Source organism: Corvus brachyrhynchos, unplaced genomic scaffold (genome assembly GCF_000691975.1).
Source record: "Corvus brachyrhynchos isolate BGI_N302 unplaced genomic scaffold, ASM69197v1 scaffold26, whole genome shotgun sequence".
NCBI classification, from domain to species: Eukaryota; Metazoa; Chordata; class Aves; order Passeriformes; family Corvidae; genus Corvus; species Corvus brachyrhynchos.
The window spans coordinates 13,264,670-13,281,824 of NW_008239324.1; positions in this window are offsets into that span (position 1 = coordinate 13,264,670).

Below are 17,155 nucleotides of genomic sequence, written 5' to 3' on the forward strand. Positions count from 1 at the left end.
TTTTCTTAGTGCTGTATGTAATCCCTAGAAAATCACCAACAGCTAATGTAGAAACAAAAGCACACTGCAGACCTGTGTGCTTTTTGCTTCTCTGAAACAAAACAAATTCTCTGTTTTGTTGGGGTTAAGGATTGGTGGTCTCATTTGAGTCCACAGTGGACAGTGAACTGCACAACATGGTTGGTGAGGCTTGTGGCACAATTCAGAGTGATTGGCAGCATTTGCTCAGGAGAGGCCCGAGGCTGGATGATGAAGTAACTTCCATTATAGAATACAGACAAGGTCAGCTGCATGCAGAGAGTAGCAACAAGAAGTCCTGGTCCCCAAAGCCTTTCTCGTACTCAATGTATGCTTTTGTATTTTGCTGATATGCTTTAAGGAAAAAAATGTTTTTCAGCTATTAACTGCCATGTGCATGGAGGTTATCAAAACTGTGGAAAAAACTACATCCCATGTACAAGTTAAAAAACAACTGTGCTTATCTACTGCATCTAAAATAATCTAAGGCTGTCATAGATGTTTTTGCTATACTTTAGATAGAATGATTGATTTTAGAGAAGTTGTTTGGACTGTGTCTCTCAGGAAAGCTGTCCATAGAGCTGTAACTAAGAATAACAGTTATGCTTTAAGAGTTATGCCCAGGTTTGAGAGGCCCACCTGCAGAGCAGCTCAAAGTCCTCAAGCTTGCCTACAGAAATAGGATTGCTTAGAGCTGGAAAGGAGCATTTCACAGTGCTGCCTGAGCTCAAAATTTTCAATGAATATCAGAGTTACAGTAAAACAAGTCCCATAGTAAAGTAAATCATTCAAACCAAATGAACTTAGAAAATCCAATATGAAGTTAGAGTTTGTAGGAATGTTCATAGAAACAACTCAAGTACTGAGAAAGACACTCATGCTACAGCCTGGATTTTATTACCCAATAGTTCACATGACAAAACATTTAATAAATTGAAATTCAGCTTATGCAAGTGGGCAACAGTTCTCAATCCTTGCTGTAATCTTAGTGCTTTGGTATCTTCACTTCCCATGAGTATCCAGGAGCAAAACCCCTGCTAAGACAAAGCAGCCACCAACAGCCTGTAGAAAAGCTCATGGAAGTGAGCTTTTCCAACATGCCCCTTAACAGAGCTCTCTTCAGATTTCTTGTTAACAGCAATTAAATGGTTTCCTTCTCCTGCCTGGAAAAACAAAGGCCTGGTTGCCTAGAACTTTGAGTTATTAATTACAGTCCATTTTCTTCTCAGCCAAGGTCTGTTCCCAAGGTCACTAGGGAACATTGACAATATTCCACACTGTGTATTTAGCAGTCCACTTAATCCCTTTCTTTCCTTCTGTCTGTATGTACAGCCATCTCTCATTTGCATGCTGTCAGACAGTACAGCTTGCAAGGGTGAAAGCAAAATGTACAGTAGACAATGCACCAAATTTCTTTTTAAATCACAGGCAACAAAACCCCCCAAACTACATTCTTAAGTTAAGAAAGAATTCACCTTGCTGGAGCCTCATGATGCTGCTGACAGATTATTCCCATTATATACGTCTATTTACTTTGCTAATCAATTAAAACACTGAAGTTAACATATGCCATATTAAGTGGTACATATGCTATGAAACAGTTTGTTAAAAAAAAAAAAAAAGAAAAAAGCAGAAATACTTTTGTGAACTTCTGTTCCCATCTGATGTTTTAAAACAGTCTTGAAAAATTATCATTTTCTAGCCCAAACACAAAAGCATTTCTCCCACCCTCTGCTGCGGCAGCTGAAGTTAATGAAGGAGACCTTAGGGGAGAAGAGAAGCAAATGAAAAAATCCCCTCTTTGGCATGATATTGGCCATCAAGTCTTGTGGAAAGGTCTTAAAAAATGTTTAGGGTTAAGCAAAGACAAATTGTCTCAGAAATGAAACATCTTGTCTTTAGGCAATAAAATCTGGCTGCGACAATCTCCTGATGACAGAACTCATTTCTGCAGTTCCTGTGTGACACCATCCCCAGAAAGACTGGACATCTAAGGAGAGGGCCATCCCCAAGCTATGGTGCCTGGCACATAACGCCCTGTAACTTTGGAGGGGCTTGATTGCTTAGGATTTCTGTTACACAGATGAAAACAAGGGGAAATGAGGGGAAAGGGGGTTCCCCTGCTTGAAAATAATTGGTAAAAAGTTAAAAAAAGACAGGGATTGGTGGTGAGGGTGAGATTTCCAGGCCTTCCAAGATGGGACTGGCAAGCAAACTGAGTGTGAATGCACACTAACACTTGCCCACCAGCCCTGAGCATCCAGAGCATGGGTGAACATGCAAAGTCTACCTTTCTTGAGTCTCCTTCCTACTTCATTTAAAACACCCATACACCAATCCCACTGTTTCTCTGGCTGGATTCTTCACAATTACCTATTTAGTAAACAGCTACACATGGGCCTTGAACTAGATCAGGAGTATCAAAACCTAAAAATTAAAAGAGCATTTTAAGAGTAAATGTTCTAAGCGTGGTTATACAGCACTCCTGAAGCACCCCAGGCTTCACACATCATTCTGATGAGGACATGTCACATTCTGATACTGACATGTCAAGCTTAGGAGGCTTGGACAGGTACAGGTAAATCACATTGCAGCACTGAACTTCCCCTTTTAAAATCTTTATCTTGCTTGTACAGCGAGTCAGGATGGCTGGCTTTGCAAAATTCATTGGCCACAAAAATAAAAAAGGGGGCAGGTGGCCAAAAGAAATAAATGAGAGGGGGTGGGCAGTGGAGAAGACCTATCTTGCTTTCTACTCCCTATGTAGACTTGTGTACCACTGTGTGGAGAAAGAGGGGGGCAGCAGAAGTAGAATTAACTGCTCTGAGGATCAGCTTGCCAACACACCCATTTCAATTTGGAGTTTCAGGCTGTCACAGACCACTAGGCTCACAGACTGTACCTTTCATTGGTGGAGACAGTTCCCATGGCAGGATAAATCCAACTTCAAACCACCTATGCAGCCATGCTGACCAGATCAAATTTGAAGTTTTAGTGCATGGCAGGCACCAGCAGACTCAATTAAGGTGAGCTGCCCTGCCACACCCTGGCAGCAAAAAGTTCTCCCTCTCACAAATTTCCCCTGTCAAAAAGCAAGCAAAAAACCTTTTAAAGGCTCCTGGATGCCAGCAGGGGTAATCAGTGAGGAGAACTGCAGGGATTCATGCAGTGCTATCAGCTTCAGCAGCAAATCAAGACACCCAATGATAAAATCAGTTATTCTGCTGTGAGAAGAAGGATGTGTGTAACACCTCTTCTTCCTTGCCTTCCACCTCAAAATACCACTGGAAAGAAGAGCAAGCCAAGGCATTGAGACAAGCATGGGGATGTGGGCTAAGGATGCATTTGGAGTACGGTAGCAAGAACGACACACTGTCCAAATTCTGCTCTGTAGCATTTAATCTTGTGCTGATGAATTTTGCCCTATCCAGCAGCAGCCAGTTAAAAACAGAACTGGATGCTGGCCAAGACTGATGTCAGATGTTCCTGTATCTTTGTTTCCCATCTCCAGTGGACACCCTCTATTACAAAATCTGCTGGAAATATTTCCTGGCAGCATCAGAATCTGTAGTTATTGGGAAACAAGATATAGTCTGCTGTGCTAGAGGGAAGTGCTAGCAGTACTAGACCTCTTTTTGAAGAACTTTTAAACTAAATTAAGAATACAAAAAGCCTGAGGAACCTCCAAGTGAATTAAAACAATGCAGCTTATGGAATAAAGCTTTCTTGAAACAGTTGAACTTTCTTTCAAACTGAAACATGATGTATTGTTAATTCTTTAAATCAAGCCTTGGACAATAATGACCAGGTGTTTCTCAAACTGAAGGAACATTTGACCAATTTAGCAACAGAAACATATAAAGCTGTTTTCTAAATCATAGGAATTTTCACCATCAGCATAACTGAGAGCAGAATATAGACATGACCAGGTTGTGAAAGTTGATCTAGAAGAGGGTGGGAGCATTCCAGCCACAATGCCCAGCTGATTCCTGTGATACAAAATCTCCCCAGCCAGGAGCTCTCCAGCACAAGTGTTATCAGTGGGAGCTAAGTCACTTCTTGATTGAGGTTCTCTCTGGGAAGACTTTTCTCTTTGTGCTGTTCAAAGGTTCCTCTGAACATGCATTCTTTAATCCCCACCTTTTTGTTCCTCTACCTCTGTATCACTTTTCCAGCTCTCCTTCTTAGAGCCCACAGTTTACCAAAGAAGATGATGGCCAAGATTCTCCTCAACACAATTTCTTACCAGAATCAATTAAATAACTGTTAATGAAGAATTCCATTTCCAAATAAAGGATATTTGTGAAAGGGAAGTTGGGGAAAAAAAAAAAAAAACAACCAACTAAATTCACACTGTGGATTTTAAAAAGTTTCCTGCAAGGTAAGAAAAAACAGCCACTTTAGAAGTTTTGGTCATAGCTCTAAAAGTATGTATGTTTGAAGAGGGTTGCTGAATCTGAGCCACATTCCGCACTATTCATTTGTTTTATACTTCTCTTTCCACCTGTGGTTCCAAAAGCAAGAGATTGGCTAGCTCCCCATAAAATGAAAATACACAAAAATCGTTCTACTAAAGAAATTTGTTTGGGTTTTGTTTGGTTACTTTTTTTTGTTTGTTTTTTTTCTGGAATCATATTCTCTGAGTCAGTTCTGGACAGAAGACACAACTTCCACATTCCTTCAGGGCTGAAATGAAAGTTTTGGAAGACCAAAAGTTCTAGAGGCAAAGTCTTAGACCATTCAATTGGACTGTTTTCCATGAATTTCCATTAATTTTCCATTAAATACTTTCTCCTTTTAAACCAAAATTTAAACTCTCTACATTTCGGGAACATGACCCCTTCAAGGTGGCAAGGTCTGTGGCTTAGTACTTCAACAACTGTAATTTCTGTAAGGTTCACAGCTTTTTCCAAAAGGTCATCTGACTGAAACTCAGCAACATGTTAAACCACAATGTAAAGTAACAAAGTTCCTGGCCTGATAACATCACGTTTTTCTTTTTCCCTCCTAAAGTTTCAGTCAAAACATATTTCAGTTCCAGCACCCGATTTCCTTAAAGAATTAGACTGCAATCTTGTGGTTCAAGCCTAAACCTTTGGTTGTTTGATGGCAATCAGAGGTCAATTCATTTTAAACTGCTTGATCATGTCATTTTACTTGACCATTTTTGCCTTAATTGCAGATCACATTGGCTGTAGCACAGTATTCTATAAATACTTGAACAATCTGTTCAATAGAGTGATAAAGCTAAGCAATTTAAAAAATAAGTTGAGCTATGTCACCTTCTTGTCAACTAAGCTACTAATTTAACTATATGTAGAACTTATATAATGAACTGCTATGCTGAGCACTGGGTAGAATTTCTAGTTATTGGCTTTCAGTGCTCATTAAGGTGAGAGATGACAGGACTGGCCACGTGTTCCTATACTGCTGGATATCACTGAGCTTATAACTAACCTGGCTAGAACAGAATTAAAAACACTTATCAGCATTTAAGGAATGGAGTGTTCCAGCAGTAGGCTAGTCCTGCTTCCCCAAGCCCTCATGTTTTACTGTTCCTACTGCTTTAATTATTACAAACATTTCTATACACAGTTGCTAAAATTGTTTCCTCTGCCCCAGCTCTATCCAGGCTCTGATCTCCTTAAATCTCCTTGCTGAACTCATCTCACCCTCATCCTTATATTCCAGGTTCTGGCGGCCACTTCTACCTCCTCCACCACATCCTCATTACAAAGGTCATTTTTGAAGAACCTAAAGTGTCTTCAACTGCCCTTTCCCATCTGCCACTCTCAGTCATGAGCTGTCAGAGGGAAGGTTTCTCTTCAAACCTGAATTCCCATTGGTGGTACAAATGGACCACAGGGAAGTGTATGGCATCCCTGAATCCAGGAACCCTGGGAGACTGTTTCTAACCATTAGCAGGTGGTTGGAAAATCACTTTGATAGCAATTCAGTACTCTGCTTCAAAAACATCTTTCTTAGGATCCCCTTCCTAGAAACACTGCTGTAGCAGATAACTACTGAAAAAAATTAAACCCTTTTCAACTTGGGAAAATGCTGATTTAGACATCAGAGAGACAAAACCATCACATCATTATGAAACACACACACACAGAAACGTGCAATGTCAACTATATGTCCAGTAACATTCACTGGACAGGTCATGGAAAATCATAATTTGGCAATTCAAAGTGAACAAATAGCTCCAGAACACTGTCTTCAGTAGATTTGTGTCTTGGGGTCTTATCTATGAAATCTATGGAGACACAAGGCCCATCCAAGGGTATTCAGAAGGACTTCCCACAGTGTAAATGCTCTGCTGCACAATAAATTACGAATACCATCTAAAATTTTTCTCCCCAGTGAGGACTATTAAACTCTATCTGTCTGATTACTTGGAGCTCATAGGAAATGAATACCCTAAAGCCAGTATCCATCTGCTGGTTTTAGAACCCCAGTTTCATGGGTATTTAAGCATGGGAAGGACTCACAGAACCAAACAGGCTGTGTGACTGTACATGTCTTGTTATCATAAGAAACTAGACTAAAAGATGGCCAGTATTAATTTAACTTGATTATAGTACAACAGGAAAGTCTTAATATACAAATGTATTACTTGATAGAAGTCACTGTTCCCTTCTGAAGAGCTGTCCTTGTTGAGTTCTCTTTGCTCAGGGAAATGACATGGCTTTGTTTGGATGTATACTTCATTTTTAGGGCATTTTGTTGCTAAGAGAATACCTGTAAGTGTTAAAAGGTACTTCTCACATGGATTTCAAGGGACTATATCAGGGCCGATAAACCATTTATTTGCTGAGCACAGAACAGCATCTCAAAGCATTTGGCAGGCCACACTAGCACATCTCCTAATGGCAACCCATACTAACATGAAAAGAGAAATATGGCAGCACAGAGCACAAGAAACAAAGCCAGGGACTGTTGCAAGCCCAAAGGCTTCATGTTGCCCAATACAATTTTATTAACAAACAAACAAGAAGAACAAAAAAAATAGACAAAACAAGTTTCTCAGGCCTTATTCTCATAGATTTTCCTCTAAAAGGATTCCCCATCACTGACCATACTAAATAGCACCTTGCAACCAGGGTTTTACAGTGCAGGAGCCACAGCATGCAGAAAGTCTGTAGGAGTCAAAGTATGCAGGTTTATAACCTCTATGGAAATCTTACCATCTATTAAATCAGTGCAAATTATGGACCAGGACATATTTAAGAGTCTGCTTCCTGCCTTTCTGCCTTCTGCTTCCTTAGCAATACCGGTCAAAATTGGTATTGTATAAGAATGAACACCTTAAGGATTTAAAAATCATATAAGAATACTTTGATAATCTTGAAAAAAAATCCACATGACAATAGAAATAAGAGAACGTACAGGTTGGAGTTTTAGCTCTAAAAATGCAGACTTCTTCCTAAGACATAGCTGTGAATTTTTCTATCAAAGGCAGTTAGGAACTCCCCTTCAGTTTCCACCTTCCATTTTAAAAGACTTTTTTGCCTCGACTTTAGAGACATTCTTACAAACCTCTTCTTTCATTCATTTTTCAAAATATGACATGAAGAAATTGCTGGAGCTAAGTTCTTCCACTATTTCTTTAGTGCAGGGGGGAAAGAACTGGTTGCAGCTCACACTTAACTCCCTCCCTCCTACATGTAGTTTCCTCCCTGCTCTCAGCCAACAGAGCAGCAATACACACATGTCCTGCAGGGGAACAAAGCCTGTATTTAATAGGACTTTCTCACACATCCTCCACCTCTGTGTCCCTACCAGCAGAGGATTTTCCTCCAGCATGGGGTGCACATGCAGCCAAGGAGCATGAGCTTGCATACACAATCTGGCCTGGGTTCCCTGGCTCAGTACAGAGCTGCCACAGCCCACCCTTTCCAAGACAAGAACCTTTTCCTGCTGCCAGTAACTTAAAAAGTCATGTCATTCAAATAGTTTAAATCTGTCCTGAGAAATCAGAGTCACATCACATGCCTGATGGGAGCCATTAAGGCTGCACAAAATAGAAGTTTTTCATTCCCTCCTTCTCAAACAACAACAAAAAAAAAAATCCCAGGAAATTACACTAAGACTATTGAGAGATTGTGATTTATTTTATAAAAGTTAAGCACTTACAAGATAGGAAATACTAAAATTAGGTGATCCATATGACTTAAAATCTGTTTTCTTTTTAAGTATAACATAAACTGTCTTTAATTATATTATTACTTTTCTCCACACAAGCCCTGCATCATGCAGTATACGGGGGGGACCCCAACTACGGGAAAGAGGCAGCTACTGCAAAAAAAACTTCTCCATTTCAGTTTCTGCTTCTGATGCAATTGCTTCAAGGAATGCTGAACTGCTTTGACATCTATTGCCAGAGTATTTGCATGCCTCAAAATTACTAATGGTGTTTATCCACAGGGAGATGGACAATACTATTTTTCCCATTTTACCAGGCAGCAAAGTCCCTGAGTAAGTCTGGGCATAAGGTAAGGCCTCTTGTCTCCTGGCCACATGCTCCAGCTTCCAGATCTGCATATGTAATTACTGCCTGATCAACTTGATCCACCACTGTAAGAGCTTAGGAATTCTGCTATTCAGGCCCTGTATGTTCCATGCTGCACAGAAGGATTTGTGATTGAGTTTTCTTGCATATTATTTATTCTCATGTTTTAGCCATGTCTTTTCTCTTCTTGCAGTCACAAGTGATACTGTTAACTTTCAAATGTTAGAGCTACTAAGGCAAGGATAACTGCCTTGTAGATAACCAGCTGATATTGTGCCTTAATTTATGGCCAGAAAACAGTTCATGCTGCAGTTCAGGAGATGGGGGGTGGGGCAAAATCCCATAGGGAAAAAAAAAAAGTATTACATGATCAGGGAGCTAAAAATACCACGTATGTGCCACGCACAGCAACAAAGTACAGTTTGAATGAGTAGCTTAAAATTCCAGCATTTTCTAAAAGTCAAGTGTTTACATGCAACGGTCTTACAGGACCCCACTATGTGCTCAGTCCTACAGATTCTTCAGTTAAAGCAGTCTTAAAGGTAAGTTGTTTCTAGGAAAGCAGCACAAAATAACATAATATTATTGTTTGCTATTTACTTCTGACTTCCCTTATCTCATTTTTTCAAAATGGCAATCCATCCCTCAGAAGATACTCTTTTTCTACCTTGGATCCTTTTCACATGACTGAAATTTCTATTACGGCTTCAACTCTGAATTTGCAAAGAAGGAAGGAACAGGATGTGAAAGTTGCAGCAAGAGAAGCAATTTATGTGCCACGAATATTAGCTTTTCTACACTGTCGCAGGGAGTGTGATAAGAAGTAGGCACCCATGTACTGTGTGCACAGAATGAAACCTTTCCTTAGCAAACAGAAACTGAAATGTTTGCCCAAAGGATCAAAGATTCACACTGCAAAAGACTAATATTAGAGGGCAAGATAACCAATTAGTGTTTCCAGACCAGGTGCAGAACTGAGTATTATATTTCATTCAGCTACAAATTTCATCCTTTGCCCTCTATAAACTCCCACAGCAACACAGACTGTGAATATGGGAGAAGTGAGCAATTTCTAACAAGATCTATCTATGGAACCATGGGCAAATCCAGATACAATTCGTCATCAAAGAATTTGCCATTAATATAGGAACCATGTTTCTATTCTAATGTCTTATGATTTTTTAGTATGCTTAAATGCAGCTAAGAGAAAGTCAGACTGTGAACCCTTAACAGTGATTTCTGATCACTCAGCCTGAGCTACTCTTTGAAGAATAAAGTACGAATCAAAGTCAGGTTTGGCTTTGCAACTTGATCCTGTACATAGTAAACTGGAAGGTAAGGTACCATAATGTTTTAAAATACCACCACAGATTGTTTCTTTCCCTTCCAGGATTTCCAGGCTCATCCTATCATCTACTCTTGCTAAATACATTCAGTGAAGGGTTATGTAATAAATATGGTAACATCTGGAGGCCTACAACATTCAGCACTGTTTAGTTAACATTTAAAAGTGTGGGCTGTGTAGAATTCAGGTGGGAGAGCACTGATCCATCACCAAGGATATCAGTGTTAAGGAAATGGAGAGGGCTGTGTGGACGCTGACAACTTTCCAGCGTATCATTATTGTCATAGTTATAAATGATAACGGTTACTTCCTACTTAATTTCCACTCTTCAGAGCACATCCATCCCCTTCTGTTGGCTTCTCATTCCATTTTTTTTCCCCACTTTTTTCCTTTCCAGAAAAGGAAAGGTGCACAGTTGGCCTAACTCACAGATACCGTCCCCTCTCTAATAATGCCCCTTACATTAGTGCCAAGCAGTCAAGCTTTTCTAAAGCACTGAAGTAATTCCACAATACTCTCACTGCTGTGGAAACTGCTGAGCAAAACCCTCACACAATGGGTCTCCCTGGCATTATTTAACCCTGTTGGTGATGCTAAAGTCTCATAAATCTAGGTAAATCTTTAATTATACCTTAGGAGCACTCTGATATTATAACTATGAAGTAGTAATAAAGAATATGCTGACAATTACCTCCAGTAAGTCTACACTTTATTGAACAGGGGGAATTGCTTTTAGGGTTAATCTAGAGTAGCATCATGGGTTCTTGCTGCTATTTTTGGTTTGCCTTTGCTAAGCCAATTTTTATGGGTTAGCATATATGCATAGAGCACACAACACCTGCACTTTTCCTTATTTTTGGCAAGTATTTATCTCCTCTAGCTTTTTGCTTTTCTCTGGAACATTTAGAGTTCTTGGTATTGGAAAGCCATTTTGGTTCTGGTAAAAATAAAGACCTAGCTACATTTTTGCTCTTTGTGGCTCTTTCCACTGGCAGTTCTTTTTCACTCCAACTCTGGTTGAATATTAGCAAAGGTAGACCTCTTACTGTGGCTTTGGGGCTCTGGTGATATTGGCAGAAAATCAGAACATGTCTGACTGTAGGATATATCTTTGCTTTTAAATGTCAGTGCTACATTTGCATGTATTTTCTACTAGTTTATGCAAGTTATTTATATCTTAAAGCAAAGCGTACATTTTAACTTGTGTGAATAATGCTGAAAGAATAGCACGTTCTTTTACTTTGCTAATTAAATCATCTTGAAAAATGGTCTAGGTGGTAAGTGACAGGATTAACGAGGGCACTTTGCAGGATTTTGATGTTTTCTTGATTAGATCGGAGTATTTTATATAGAAGCAGTATTTGATGAAGTGGTTTCAGCAATGTGAATGAATGCACGGCCCCAGTTTATCTCAGTATCTTCATAAAGAAGCCATCTTAGCTGTCAAGGAAGCCCAGCCAAGAGTGAAAATGACCTTAGCTCACAGCTAAGCAAAAGGTCAGCTGAAAAGACTAGTGAGAAACATTATTCTTAGTTCTGATCCTTTGGGTTAGCCACTGTTATTCCCAACAAATGTAAGGCATGGTACTGAACTTTAATAGGTCAATATTACAGGAATATTGGGTCCAAACCTCACAAAATTATTTTCACTTTTATTTTTTTTCTGCAAGAAGTAATGACTTTTCTATTTTTAAAAAAGAGCTTGCTGAAGAGACTATGTGAAAGGGGACTATATTTTAAATAGCTGCATGTCAAGGCAACTTTTTTGAAATAGGAAGAGAGATAGTCCAAATACTTCTATTGGCAACAGCCACAGAAACCCTCTTAGCCTCTTCCAAATGTGATTCCTAAACCTTTCTATTTTTAAGCTGGAAGAAATAATAAAACTGTCAAAATGTTTACATGTAGTGCCTACCACCTGAGGTCTCAGACTGCTCTGTCAATATCCTATTAATTGCATTATAAATTTTATAGAGCTGGAAAGTATAAAAATTCCCATTTTACAGATGGGGAAATGGGAATATTAAGAATTCATGCACTCAGTCACACAGGAACTAGCAAGAAAGAGGGCTAGAATGAAGATCTCCAATTGCCCAACAGAAGAGCTCATTAGACAGGAGTCAAGCAAAGAAAAATATTGCATTTGTCCCTGTGATTTCAGTCTTCTAGATATGAAATACTTTGGTACTAACACAATAGCAACATATTTCCATGGATTGCTCCAGGAGGACAGCAATTTGGAGCAAGTTACAGTAACTCTCTGGCCAAAAGCAACACAAATAGACTTTTACAAAAATAAATTGCAAAATAACAAATGGTAACACATTTTTTTTTTTCATTGAAATATTAAAAAGGAAAGCAAATAAAAGCCAGGGAGGATTATCAAAGAGCTACCCTATCTTCATAAAAATTCAGTGTTGGTAAATGTAGTAGCCTGGATTTAGTTTGCATATGTTATATTAATCCTGGTCATACTTAAAATGGAATATGGAGGGTATAAAGAGATCACATCCAAAGCACTCTCCTAGAGATTTTTAAAATTACAAAGAAAATCCAAAATCACCCACAGAGAAGGAACTTGGAAAGCTGATATCCACTGATTCTAACCTGTGTGACAGATGTCATTCAGGAATTGAATTTGATTTGTTCTTATTTGCAAGACTACATGTATCACGTACATTTTAGCAGGATTTATCCCATACTCTGGTCAGGTTTCTCCCCATTCACACTCTCACCATACCCACCTCTTAGTCTGTGCATATGCCTTGCCGAGAAATCAATTCCAGTTATGCAAAAAAACCTTAGTCTCTAAAAAACAAATATATTACAGCATTTAAATCTCAAAGCACCTTGCAAAAATTCACAAAATGAGGCTCAGAAACCCCTCCAGAAAGTACTTTCCCCATAAATGTTTTCGAATAGGTTTTTTTTCCTATCACTTCCTCACAGAAAGAGAACAGTTTCTCTGGGAAAACATTCTTTTGGCAAAACATGAAATCAGAATTTTGTGTTTTCCAAAGAAGTTGCAGAAAAATTAATCACCCCAAAAGGTAAATCTCAAATGGAAGAAAACAACCAAAACTTCCTTTCATTGGAAAATAATTTATACTTACTTAAACCAAAGCAAACTCCACACATTATTTACCTAAATAAGTGGATAGAGTATCAGTAGCCAATATCCTGTCAGCTAAAGTTCTTTTTAAACTTATTTCCTTACTTCCTGTGTGATTTCACTTTGGTTTTATTCCCTTCCTAACTATAGTTCTGGGAATAGTTTATTGATTATGAGTCATTGCTTGAAATTACACAGATTTGGAAAAACACCACTTTCTGCACTTTTGACAAGTGAATTCAAGCTGTATTAGAGATTTAGAAAGCTTGAGGAACATTGTATGTCCAACTTTGGACAGAGAGGCTGCCCCCTGAAGCTTAACTGCCCATAAGTTAGTAAAAAAATTCAGAGTCCAGTAGACCAGAGGTGTAAAGAACTTTTTGTTGCTTCTTTTTATCTTACTGTATTTTTTTCAACAATATCTGAACTCACACTATCAGGCAGGTTCTTCAATCCTACACTTTTTTAAAAATATATTTACTAAGATATCATTTTTCCCAGGGCAGTTTTGAACAATTTACATCTGGCTCCATGTTGGATGAATTTCAGCTTAACACAAACACTGCTTGTGTGATCTAGGCTTTGGAAAGTTATTTCCTAACCAGAACAGGAATAAATGAATGTCTACAACTTAGGACATTTTTATTAGCCTGAAATTTCAGCACAGCTAACAAGGCTCAGCTACAGTCCCTACTCTGTGCAGAGTTTCTGCTTCATCGCCCATAGATTTGGGGTAGGGCAAAAATCCTTTGCAGAGTTTAGTGGGTTTGGTTTTCCACTTGCCTCTGTTACAATACAGACTGCCCACATCTGATGGGAGGATAAAGGTTTTAACACCAGTGTTATTGTAGGTATTAAATTCTCACTGAAGTTTGATTGGTGTCTCCTGCTTACATTCCCAGGATTACTGCAAATCCCAGGTCTTGTATCAGGAAAGAATTTCCCCCAGTGAAATAACAAGGAATTTGGGGCTAGCAGAAGCTACTCTTTTCTGTACTGTGAGGGTCAACTTCTTTCATAGGATTGTTTGCCTTTTTTATCTACGAGTACTTCATGACGTTCTTCCTTGTAAATTTCCACATTTCAGAACTCTGGCATTATTCTGAGAGTAAAGGCTTTACAATTTTGTTTTAGAGGTATGTTTACAAAATAGATATGTATTTATTTGTCAGCAAGTACGTTGTGGTTTTGGAGGTGAGGAGGTGCATGGAGGGGACTGCTTAGTCCCTCCCAGTTCAACATTTCCATGGACAGATCCAGAGGATTCCCACTAGCAGGTCACTGCCCCACCTCACATACAATGCCATCATCACAAAGTGCCTCTATGGGCACCAGGAATCACTTATCACACACAGATCCCCAACTGAAAATGAAGAAAGCCTTCTCCAGTCTGCCAGCACAATAAATAGCTAATCCTCCAAGTTAACCAGCAATTACAGTTGAGGTAGATAAACTACAAGCATACTGTTGTAACAAAGCAAGCACTGTTTTTCCTCCTTGAACTCTTACATTTTAGGAAGCTCAATACCTAAAGTTAGCCTGTGTTTGCTGTTTGGAAGTGAAGCTCCTATTCTTCTAATTCTGAGTCACATATTGACAGGTTGTCACCTTTCAACTGCTTTCCAATCCACCAGACCAGAGCTTTCAAAGAAAATATTTTGTCTGAGTATGTGTGCTAAGCGCCCATTCCTGGAGCTCCAAATAGATCTAGTGATCCAAAAGTACAGGTATTCCAGATTTTGGACAGTTAGTTGAAAGATGTGCCTATTTTTTTTGCCCTGAGCTCTCAGATTTGTTCAGTGTCTGTGATTTAAATATAAGATCAAGATAGATGCATTGGAAAGAACTATTAATGCAGTGTTTAAAAAAGATTTTATCTATTACATTGAAAGTTAAAATTGAAAGTTAAATTAAAAGTAACAATGCCAATGATAAAAAAATATGTTGATAGAAATGTTAAATAGGACAATTTTACTGTAGGCAAGTGGTTTCCAACTTCAATTGAATTCCTAATTAAAGCCATGACTGCTATTTATTGTGCAATATGCTTATTTGGTGCTGCAGCATCTGCTGCTTGAAAGCGGCATTCACCCTCCTCTCCTGGGTTAATTTAAGTTCACCCGCCTCCCCTCAGTTCAGTGCTTGCACTGGAGTCTCACAGAATGGGAATTCAGCACATTGCAGAGATTTAGTACCTATTCTAAAGCCCCAATCTTCTTTAATAAACACATTCTAAATACTAAAAAAGCTTATTTAAAAGTGGCAGGGGCTGCACGCAAAACATCAAGGTGTCCCCGTGCGTGCCATTTGTGCCGATGTGCCTGGAAGTGTCCACAGTGTGAAGCTCCCTGTTAGGGGAATTGGATGATTAAGAGGAGAAACGTCCCTGTGCAACCCACAGCTCTCATCCCACAAACACAGCCACCCTGAAAATAAAAGGCAGGGCAAAGTGCTTCCTTTCTCCCTCTCTTTCCTTCTTCAGCAGCCTCAGGCACAGTGATTTATCACCAATGTCGCTTCTCTCCTAAGGAATCCTTTTGGAGCAGTACCACAGGATCCAAGCAAAGCCAAGGGCTGCTAGGCTGGTGCTCCACAGACACAGGGCAGCATCTTCTCTTTTCTCTGCGCTTCTTTTGGAATTTAAATGAACAGAGAGAAACAATTGTGGGGTAAAGCTGGGGTCAGCACAGGAGACTCCTTTGCCCACAGCCCCATATGGAGGGAGGAGGAGGCCACGGAGGGGAGAGCATTGTGCACAGCAGTCCCTCCAGGCCAGCACGGCATCCTGGCCCTCCCCACACACAGCAGCTGCTGGACACAACCTGGCACAGACAGCAGCTCCTCCAGAAGGGCCCGTGGGCAAGTCAGACCCAGTGCCCACCCCAGAGCACTGTCCCCAGAGTGGCTGAGCACAGACATCCCTGGCTCCTCCAAGACCTGAGGCTCTCTGAAAGAGATGGAGAAGGTAAACCACTAAATCTACACGAGGAAACACTTTTCTGCTGATGCGGGAGGAGTGCAAACATTTGTGTTAAAAAGCCAGGAGCTTTGCACTGTCCTCAGAGAGGTACAGCCAGCAGTGTCAGGCCTACAAGCCGATGTGGAAGGAGGTGGAGAACAACGGGAGAGGTTTGGTTAAAGTCTCCCATTAAGATGCTGAATAGGCAACTGGCAAGCCCCACTTCACTCACTGAAGGTGGAAGGATCAAGAAACATCACAAAAAATCAGAATTACGGCTGGAAATACGCCTACATATTTTCTAGATAGGCATCTAAAGCAAAGGGGTCCCTCTGAACCAATTCACACATGCTTAAATATCCCAAGGTTTTGGTTATGCAGAAGAGACTGCTAGCACTGAACTGTCAGCTGGTCAGAGAACCAGGGCTGGAAGGGACTTGAGAAAATGCCAATCCTCTTCTTCCTCTCTCAAGTCATGATCTTTCTCCAGCACAGCAGCCTAGCCCAGCAGAGCTGAGGTCTCAGCCTTTGTTCCCTGCACAGCACTGCACCACAATCACCCCACCAAGGCAGGAGGGTAACGCAACCGGGGGCTTGTCACCACGAGCCCTGGCTGCCCTCCGGCAGAGGGGACGCAGCGTTGGCCTCCACAGCGTCCTCGCTGCACGGCTCAGTGGAATCGGCGTGGGATGGATGTGTGCGCTGGCTCCTCCTCAGAGGAAGCACGTCCGGCAGCCGATGATCAGGCTGGGCTCCCGGAGGCAAAGAAGGGGGGAGGGGCTTCTGGTGTGGATTCCAACAGGTTTATTTGCAGGAGGGATCAGGGACCAGCAAAAAGCGCCGAGGAGACGCGGGCTAGCCCCCTTTATGGGGGGGTGGAGTAAGGCAGGGAAAGGGAAAACAACCAATGGGGTACAAGCAGAGGGGAGGATACAATTTTTCAGAACAAATGGGGAAAACAGGGAGGCAGGAGTCATAACAGGGAACCAATTAATAACTAAAAAAGGGAGAACTTTCTGGAACAGGGGGAGGTAATTTAGGATTGGGAGCCACCCAGGGGGAGGTAACCTAGACCTCAGTGATCTCTTGTGGTGACTGACATTTGGTGGTTTCAGCCCGAGAGCAGGCTGAGCCGCCCCAACAGGAAGGGACGGAGGAAATGCTGAACCAAGGCTCCTCCTGTACAGTTAACGCTCTGCATCTCTC